Genomic DNA, 9855 nt, shown 5'->3' with positions numbered 1-9855 from the left:
CTCAAAATTTTTCCTTGACACCAGAGCATGACAGCAAGTGTGGGGAGAGGGATATTGAGGGTCCAAGCCACCAGAGTGGAGCATGACAGTGGGTGGGAAAGCACTGCTGAGGCAGCTGCCGCACACTGGTGTCACTCACCCCAGGTCCTTTTGTCCTTCTGGGGACAGTCTGACCGAGGGCAGCTGCCTGCAGGCTCTCATCCATACATGACCCCTTAGGAAAAGGCTTGCACAGCCTCCACACAGAGGTTTAGAGGTTTGTCACCCCATGACTCAGGGCTCAGCTCAGGCTCTTGCTGTGGCCTGATGTGGCTATGTCTGCCAGAGGAAGCTGTGAGGAAGTGCTCGAGCTGAAGCCACAACACAAATGAGTGGAAGCCACAGGCATGTGTGATTATTGGAATGGAAATAGTCCGCAGCTCAGAGATTCGAGGGGAAGTCTACTGATGTCCTTAAACCATAAGAAGAGAACAGAAGCAGAGGCTCAGGACACAGCAGCTAAGCAGCAGGGAGAGTCAGACTTCTACAAGGAGCAGCACGGGATGCCTCTTCCCTGCCTTGCCCAGGACAACTGGCTCCTCAGACACTCACTGCTTTTTGCTGCAGGGCATATTAGCACTCAGCCTGGTAGTGTGTGAGCCCTAGCTGCTGTGTTCATCAGCTAACAAATTGCTAACTCATTGCTCCGATGTCTATCCACTTGCAGGGTACCTCTGTGCTTGGTAAAAGTCTGTACCAAATGACCCAGATGAGGAGGTTGTAACCCCTATGATGTGGGAGCCAGAAGCAGGAGCTGGTGGGATGGAGCTGGCTTTGTTCAGTCCCAGCCTGGCAGAGACCAGTTGCTGTTGTATGTGACTGAGTCAGGCATCTTCTCTCTTCAGAGGGTGGTGCCTGAGTGGTGCCAATGGGGCAATGGCCTTGGAGAAAACTTTGGCTGAAGTTATTTGGCAGCTACTTCTATCACAACACATGTGCAGTGGCTTGTTCAAAGACTTAGAAATCTATCATGTTTTCATGTTTTATTTCAGTTTTTGGAAGGTGGAAATACCATCCTTGTGCACACAGGAAACCAGAGGCACTCCAACTTTGGCTAGTTTCTAGTAATGCTAGGCGCAAACTGATACGTGTATAGCCTTATTTGAGACTTACATTTTGATTTAATATAAATCTCTCCACACACACCTCTCAGGTAAACCAGAAAATCACTTTTTACCAAGCAAGTCTTGAAATAGTTACTAAGCTTATTTGTGATGGCTACCTTAATTTGTGCAATTTTCCAATGACCTTGCATACCTGCTTCTTCTTCTTTCTACTTTTCATTCTGTGAAATAAAAAAAAAAGTTCTGGTATAGCCAAGAAACTGATTCCAAGGCATGGATTCATGGAGTTTGTACCCTAAGAGGTCTGCTATGTAACAGAAACTCAATAGGAATTAAATCACTGGATGTTATTCAAGAGTTGGCATTGGTCTATGGTTAGGAACATTTGTAGTAGTTACTAATTTTTCTAATTAATTTTGTTTATCCTGATAGTTCTGGTTGAAGATGCTTTATATATATATTTACATTTTGGAACTGAAACGTGTATGTTTGTGCTGCCTGCCATCTTTCTCTATCTGTCCCTCGTTTACCCCTCTGGAAGCTGCTGTTCAAGGTCAAGCAAATTTGGCATGTAAATTTCCTGGAATTTTGATAGAAACCAGTGGCTGGATGATATATTGAAAACCCTACTTGGGGGAATGCTGCTCTGATCCATTCTAAAAAGCCAACTGACCTATCACCAAACACATGGACATAAATCTATAGAGATGTTTCATTTCTCAGGAAACAGCTAAAATTATGCATCTGTTTTCACTGAAATTACTTTAGAGCAGTGACCTGACAAAAACAGGTTTGTCTAGGAACTCATGAAGTTGGTTTCTTGAACATGGATTAATCATTTAATGAATTTGAATTGCAGAGAAAATGAGATTATGAACTATCAATGTTGCTGTCAATTTATAAGGAAATGCACGCTATGGCAAGAGAGCTTGGTAGGATCCTGAAACTATTTTATATTGATGCTGTCAGGTTATTTATTTGCTTTGGAGTTGCTATAGCATAAATGAGTTCTGTTTTGAGTTTGAGTTGGTCTGGTGGACTGAAGCTGTCAGGGGTCAGGAGCATGTAACATCATGGTACAAGCAGGGGTGAAACTCACCTGTAGGAGAATGGAAGCAAGAGTTGAGGAAGCAGTAAATTCAGCCATCCTGACTTAACTAATCACCTGAGCTGCTCTCAGTCCACCCACTGGAGGCCTCAAGTGGCTGCTGTGGCATGCAGCTGTGAGTGTGAGGTACGAGGTGTGCACCTGTCAGCATAAAGCTGAACTGCCACATAGCCTCTGCATCCTCACCTGGGCTGGGGATGGGGCAGCAATGGAGTCAAGCCTCAAGCAAGAGAAGCTTTGACATAGTTTTTCAACTGACAAATGTTAATGGAAATTAGTGTTAATGGAATGTGGTTGACGATCACCTTTGAAGTCCTTGGCCCTGTTTAATCTTTCCCAGAACTCAAACATCAGGGATGTGAGCTGTTAAATTAATGAAGGGCATCTGTGACAAATCAAACCAAAGAACTCCAAAGCTCCACAACTGAAACACAGAATGGTGAAGCAGGAGATAACAGTGCACGGTACCACTGTCAGGCTCTAGTCATTAGGTAGCATGTTAGGGGGATGACTTCCCAGTGTGATTGCAATTCAAGTGCTTGGGAGCTCTACAGTAAAATGTAGTGAGAAAATAGGGCTACATGAAATGGGGTGTTCAAATGCCAAAGATGTACACACTAGAAATTTACAGATGTTCTTCAAAGTACAACAGAGATAGCTGAGAAAAAAAAAGATAAAGCCAGCACTGGAAAAACTGACACAGTGCCAAAGTTGAATATAGCAACACATTATCAGCTCAGTGATAATTACACAATTCACAGTTACAGTTCTTGGAATTATTCCACAAGAGAGGCTCATTTTGATTAAAGCCTCATAACCCCGGTTCAAGGATTTCTTTTTTCAGCTGGAATGCCATCTGCAATATGTAAAATTAGCATGTGTGTTACATTTTCACTCTTTAAATGACAGTTTCTCATTGTCTAGAAATACTGGCCGTAGGATGTGCTCATTGTGTTTCAGAACAGAAGGTGACCACCAAAGCTCTAGGTGTGACTGGGGTTAGAGCTCTTTCAGCACATCACAGACTCCTGTGAGACAGTGGGAGAATGACTGTCTACAATGACTGTGTTACATTTACTTCCTAGGAAAACAAGAAAGAGAAAAGACCAAACAGGAAATATCATTATGCCATTGTATAAATCCATGGTGCACACCTATCCTGGATAATGATTGGCTAGTCTGTCTTAAATATAAGAACTAGGGGATTACTGATGAAAAGAACAGAAAGTAATGGATTACAGGAGAGAATAAATTTGTGTGCAACACATTGAGAAACTGGGAGATGTGTGAAAGTCAAAATTACTGTGATTCACAGAAGAGTCAAACAAGTTCATAAAGATGTGCTTGTCTCTCTTAACCACAATATTCAGGTTTTAGTCATAACTCAGGATCCTAAATAAATTCAGACCCCCTAAATCACCAGAGCACACACGCTCCTGCTCTCCATGGTTATTGAGACATACTTCAAATTCTTTTATTTTTTTTTCTTTTTTTAGCAGTGAAATGTAAAATAGCAAAGCAGTGGCTTGCATATTCTGTGTTACAGACCTTGGTTCATTTGTATTACTGTATCCCAGTAAAACCATCATACCTGATGATGTCCGCCAGAAAAGCATCACAAGGCAGGAACTAATGAGTCCAAGACTCAAGAAGAGAAAATTTCAGCCAATTAGTAGAATAACCAGATAGCTCATTGCTGCCTCAGCCAAGGCTGTCTTGTCAATCTTAACAGGCCACCAGGGAGATACATATATCAGCAAAACACATATATTTAAATTAGGAGAAAATAAACAGCTGTAACCAAGCCTAAATATTCGTGTAAAACATACAATATCTTGGAGTATCTTGGTGACATATAATTGGTTCTGGCCTTGAAATAGTGGAGAAGAAACACTCAGCCACAAAGCTGGACAGCATACACCAAATAGTCAGAGCTCAAACATGGTCAAGAAAATTTGGAATTGACTTTGAGAATGTCACTGCACACTGTTGTGACAAGCAAGAACCCAGATGCTCATTGCTTATGAGACAACCAGCAATTAGAGACCTGTTTTGTATGTTATTTCTTTGCAGGGACTGCATGTGTAATTGCAAACAAAGGCAGAGGATCAGTCATGCAACACTGATTTGAAGATAAGGTGTGGTAAACTTGTGCAAGCTGGTACCCAGCCTACATTCAGAGCTTCTCCCAGTCTCAGCCAGTCAGCCAGGACATTCATTGCTGCACAGCACGTTGATGCCGAATTTTGCCCCAAAAGGCGAAAATAACTGCTTAAGAGACTCAGCCTAAGTCAGATAAGCAGGAGGTATTTTATTACGACGCGTCGGAGAAATCACGAAAATGGATTTCTGAGTTCACATAGCAAAAGCAAGCCTTATATACAATTTTGTGTATAGGATTACATCAGATCAGATACATAATCATGCATATTCATATGGGGCGTGGTGTAGGCGGAGCGTGGGCGGAGCGTAGGTGGAGACATCTCTTTTGGGGAATTCTCAGGTGGTCGTTCCTGTTGCCTTCATCATAGACGGGGTCTTTCCGATGAGTCTTCCTCTTTAAACTTTTGAACCTCTTTCCTAATTTGGTTAATTCCCGGTGTACTTGGCTTGGTCTCTATAGCTTGGCAGAGTTCTTAGGGTCAGTTTGACATTGTTGGCCCTGAACATGCTTAGCCCATCAGTTCCCCCTATCCCTATCTCCTTCCTGTCCTTGTGTTTCATGCTTTAGCTGATTAATTGCTCTATGTGTTTCCTAATATTATGTCTTCTTCAAATGCCTCACATTCTATGTTTTAACTCATTGTTTCTTGGAGGCTATCTGCTTTGGGGCTTCAACGTCCTCCCAGTGCAAACACTGGTGCAATGGGTGGGGGAAGGTGCTATGATCTTTGTTCACATTGCCATGAAAAAGCAAGCTGTTTCTTTCAATAATGTAATAATTACAGGGATCCTTTTAAATTTAGAATATATGTCAGTCAGCCACGTTAGTTCATGCATGAGTACATCATTAAAATCTTTTGCTCCCTGTACATCATTTTCTGGGTAGATTTCCAGAGTGCTTCTACCACAGCAAAGCCTGTAATTCAGACTCAGATAATTTTGCTAGTTGGGAAAATTAGCATCAATACTTTACTGCAGTCCCTAAAATTTAATCACATAAACACCTGCTGCTAGAGATATTTTAAATAGTGTTATTATTAATATTGAGAGGTTACATGAGATAGATGCAAATAAATGTAGTTTTAAAAATATTGTATAGAGAATTTTTTGGCTAATTTCAATCTGAAGACTTTATTAATACTGACAAACTAAATACCAGTATGTATCATCTGGCAAGTTATCCTCTCATCTCACTTCTTGACTAGATGCTATCTGCATAGCAGTAACCTCAGAGAGTGGATGGTTTTTAGTTTATCATTAATTTTTAAGACATTGCTGGGGATATATACCACAAATATATCCCAGCAAACTACATCCTTACACTTTCTGTATGAATCTAAAATAAATAAATAGATTAATCAAATTAATTCAAAAATTATAGCCATTTAATGCAAAATATTTTTAAAAACCCAAACAGGAAAATGAATCAAGTATTTTATTTGTAGAGAGAATACAATGAAGGAATAGAGTGGCACAGGAAAATGACAGTGAAAAATGGCAAGATGAAAACTTCAATGAGAATAAGCCCATATGGGAAAAGCTCATGTAACAAAGGGAGCAGAAGCCTTATATGGGAAAGAATAAAATGCAATACAAATGAACATGTAAATCATAATGAACAAATGAAATAATGAAAATTATGTCCAACAAATCTAATGCTGGAATGAGCTGCAGAGCAAATGTCTGATTCTGTTACATTCTAGGTGTTTCTCATGCTTCTGCTTGTAGGGCCTTCTAGTTTCACTCTCAGTCAAGATGAATAATGCAATCTCAGGCTGTAACTGTACAAGAATTACCATTTCACTCGATTTTGTTATTCTCAACTTTCTTCCCAATGCTGAAATGTTAGATGAGCAGGCTATACCTTTCACATCTTCCTCCCCAATATACTTAGAAGCCCTTCTAATCCCATGCCCTTTTTAGCCCCAAACCATCAACCTGACATGAAAATGAAACATTCTGCAGACATCTCTGCAGGAAAAATTTTATTCTGAAGATTTCTATCTACCCCCTCATCAGGTACTAGGCCCTATGCCTAAAGCATCCCATGTCTATTATATTTTTGGTATTTTTCTGTGAAGATGCTAACCATCTTTAATTTTTTTCTTCTGCTGCTGCATACTGGTTATTAAATTCCAGTTTGTTAAGAGGACAACCATTTTCCCATTGTAATCACTGTGTAAATTAGTATCTCAATTTTTTTTACAACTCTGTGAGTATTGAATAGTAGTGAGGGGCTACTATCAAAAGGGCTGTCAATGTCTTGAGATGTTGAAAAATTTGACATAATGTGGTAGGTTATAACCAGATAGAACAAGTAATTTTCCCATTCACTGGATGTTTTGGCATCTCAGATCCACAGTCACTGTTGACTCAGAAAAGTTCACTGCCTGTACACTTAGGAGAGATTCTTGTCCTCTCACCTTCTCCTGCCTAAGTGTTGGAGACTGGGTCATCAGTTTTGACACAGACCTAACCTAACAGAATTGCTTCAACCCAGGAAATTGCTTGGTAAGTGGATGATGAGACTGCTCTCATCATGAACTGCTTCAGAAGAGATCCTGTGTGAGGTATGGGGCAAAATACTTCCCTTTAAGCCCATCTTCAGAGAGCTAAATGAGTTTTCCTCCAAAATTTAATTATTTGAATGAGAGAAACCTCAAAGGCAATTTAAAAACTTTGAAAGCTTTAATTAAAAATTCTATGCAGGTTCCATTCCTGGGGGAGTGAACACCGGGGTCTGCCAAATTGTGTCATAGAAAAAATACAGGTGTAGCTGATCCTATTCCATGGTGGGGATGTGCATTAAGTGGGCCTTCTGAGATGCTTCTGGGTGAGTTTTCTATATTGACATCTTTAACAGTGACAATTTGGAGGGCTCCTCTCTAGAGAGAGAAGTCAGTGCAGATAGGGAGGAAAGGTCTTGTCTCTCTGACAGTTGCTGTGAAGGCAGTGTAATACCAGGAAAAACTCTGAGGAACCTCACAAAGAAAATTTATTCCTTCCATCTCCTCCCTCATCATGGCTTTATTGCTGCTGTTCCAGCTTCTTTCCCTCTGTTTTCTCCAGACCAAATCTTACTTATGTTTTTAATGGGATGCTTTTCTCACCAATCCTCTTTGTTGGTGCTTCCTGGACTTTTTTTTATCCTCATTTCACCCTTCTTCCCTGTGGGAGTACACCTTGGTGAAATTTTCTTCTTGGACTCAACAACTACAGACTGATTTTTACATGCTATTTTCCTGCTGAGCTGTTGAGAGCAGAACAGTGTTCCCACTACAGTTCAGCCCTTGGCAATATGGTTTACCAGTTATCTATTTAAAGACACCTGAATTTGGTCTTATGAGAGAACCTTGATATGGTTCTGTTTCATGCCAGTTCTGTCTTTGATGCTTCCTTCCAACAGGTTTTTGGCATCCAGTTACCCTGATGCAGAGCTGCAGAAGAACTCTTTCTACACTGAAGAATTCTGGTTCTCAATAGCGCTGAAGATACTTTCTCTTCAGTTCAATAGAGGGATGGGTCATAGCAAATCATTTTGCTATATCTCAGCACAATGTAGATTCTGATTTCTTTTAGAATCATGTTCTACTAAGTTAATCTCATGGCTTCAGCACTGTAAGACATCCAGAAATACTTTGAGAACCCAGGAAGTCCTAGACAAATACTTGCAAAGTGCCTTCCTGAAAAAGAATATTGAATTATCTGGTGTTTTACTGACTTTTTCATTTTTACTAGATTGGGCAGTTATTTTTGATGTTCATTGAGGAGGGAAATTAATGATGGAGTCAAATATGTTTGTGTTTTTAATTATGTGCAGAGATTGTATTGTCTAAAAATTATTCCTTTATAAAATTAGCTTAATTTAACAGTCTTTTTCTTTTGTGGAGCATCGATTCACCACAATTTTCTAACTGGCATTTTCATACTTAAATTCTTGAAAGGGCCACAGGGTGGCAGAACGATTAAACACTGGTCACAGTTCTTTATAGGGACATGGACCCGAGTCAGGCGAACCAAGCGTGGCTGCTGTGCTGATCATCCCGGTGAATCTGAGCCGTGCCATCGGCTCACCCAGCGTGGCTGCTGTGCTGATCATCCCGGTGAATCTGAGCCGTGCCATCGGTGTTTCGCGCTGCCGGTGTCCCTTAGCAGCGGTGGCACTTTGTGAATGTGCCATGCTGCTGCCTGAGCCCCAGCGAGCTCTGTGAGCCGTAGGAGCGTCTTGGCAGGCGGTGTTCCTCAGGCAGGGATGTCTCTGTGTGTCCCCCAGCCTCCCCTAAGGAGTTACAGGCTGGGACATGGTGAAGGACAGAGACAATGCTGAAGCCTGAGCAGCCTGTGAGGAGGCCTATGATTCTGTGTCTCATTCTGTGCAGCTGTTTGGACTCTGTCAAACTTTTTGCCTCTGTGGCTGCCACCAGAACCACATGTCCCCAGAGATGTGCACGCTGCATGCTTGCACCCACACCCACCCCAAGCCCTGGTTGTGATGCTCACCCTAGGAAACAAAGAGCCAGGTGTTCTAAGGCAATGTGCTCCGACATGGGCAGCGTGGAAAGAGAAATATTCGACAGGAACTTGTGCTGAGAAGCAGAAATAGATAGGAAAGGATACTAAAGTGTCTTAGACTGAATTTCTACTTTTAGGTGGCGTCTTCCAGAGAACAAGAAAACCAACCCATGCCTGAGTGTTCAGGGCTGATCACAAGTCAGTGTCAAACCGCCAGTTCAAGCCACAGTGCTTTAAGCAAACATTTCAAATCTTGTGGCCAGACATCAGAGTGCTTTAATGCAGAGGCAGCTGGGGGATGGCTTAAGCTGGCTTTTACCACAGAGCTAGAAGGTGTTGTCTTCACATGAGAGAAGTGGTTTAGAAAGCAGTTCCTTTTCAACTCTTAGTCACACTTCCCAGCTGACTCACACCTCCCAGTCCATGCATTAGTCTGGATATTACTCAAGTCTAGGACTATGTATGATCTGGACTAAACATATGATAAAGATGAAACTTGAGTTGTACAAGTTCATGACAGCCATTGGTTAAAATGCAGAATAAAATAAAATAAAGAGAAAACAAACAAAAAAAACTTCTGGAAATACATATGAACTTCTTCAAAGATAAACCTGAGGTTTCCAACAGGTTTATGCATGCTTTTAGGCTTGTAAATATTTTTGTGATGATCAAAATTTGAAATAACTGGAAAATGAATATATGAAATAAGAGGAATTAGAAAATATTCCATGTATAATGAAATAGGGGGCAGCATGCATTGGGTAGTGCAAAATGCTGGTTTAACAGAGCATGCTGTCAACTGGAATTATTTGGGTAACTGGTCTGATGCGAATTTCTGATCTTTTATCTTATTGAAGCTGCTTGTTTCTATAAAATATTTACCTGCTCACTAGAGCAAGCGCTGAAGCAGGTACCCATCTCTTGGTCATGCCTTAGCTGTCAGTCTGCACAGAAATCTCGCTACCTCTG

This window comes from Ammospiza caudacuta, chromosome 1 (genome assembly GCF_027887145.1).
Source record: "Ammospiza caudacuta isolate bAmmCau1 chromosome 1, bAmmCau1.pri, whole genome shotgun sequence".
In the NCBI taxonomy this organism is placed as follows: Eukaryota; Metazoa; Chordata; class Aves; order Passeriformes; family Passerellidae; genus Ammospiza; species Ammospiza caudacuta.
The sequence above is the reverse complement of the archived record's forward strand: the minus strand, read 5'-3'. Positions refer to the sequence as shown.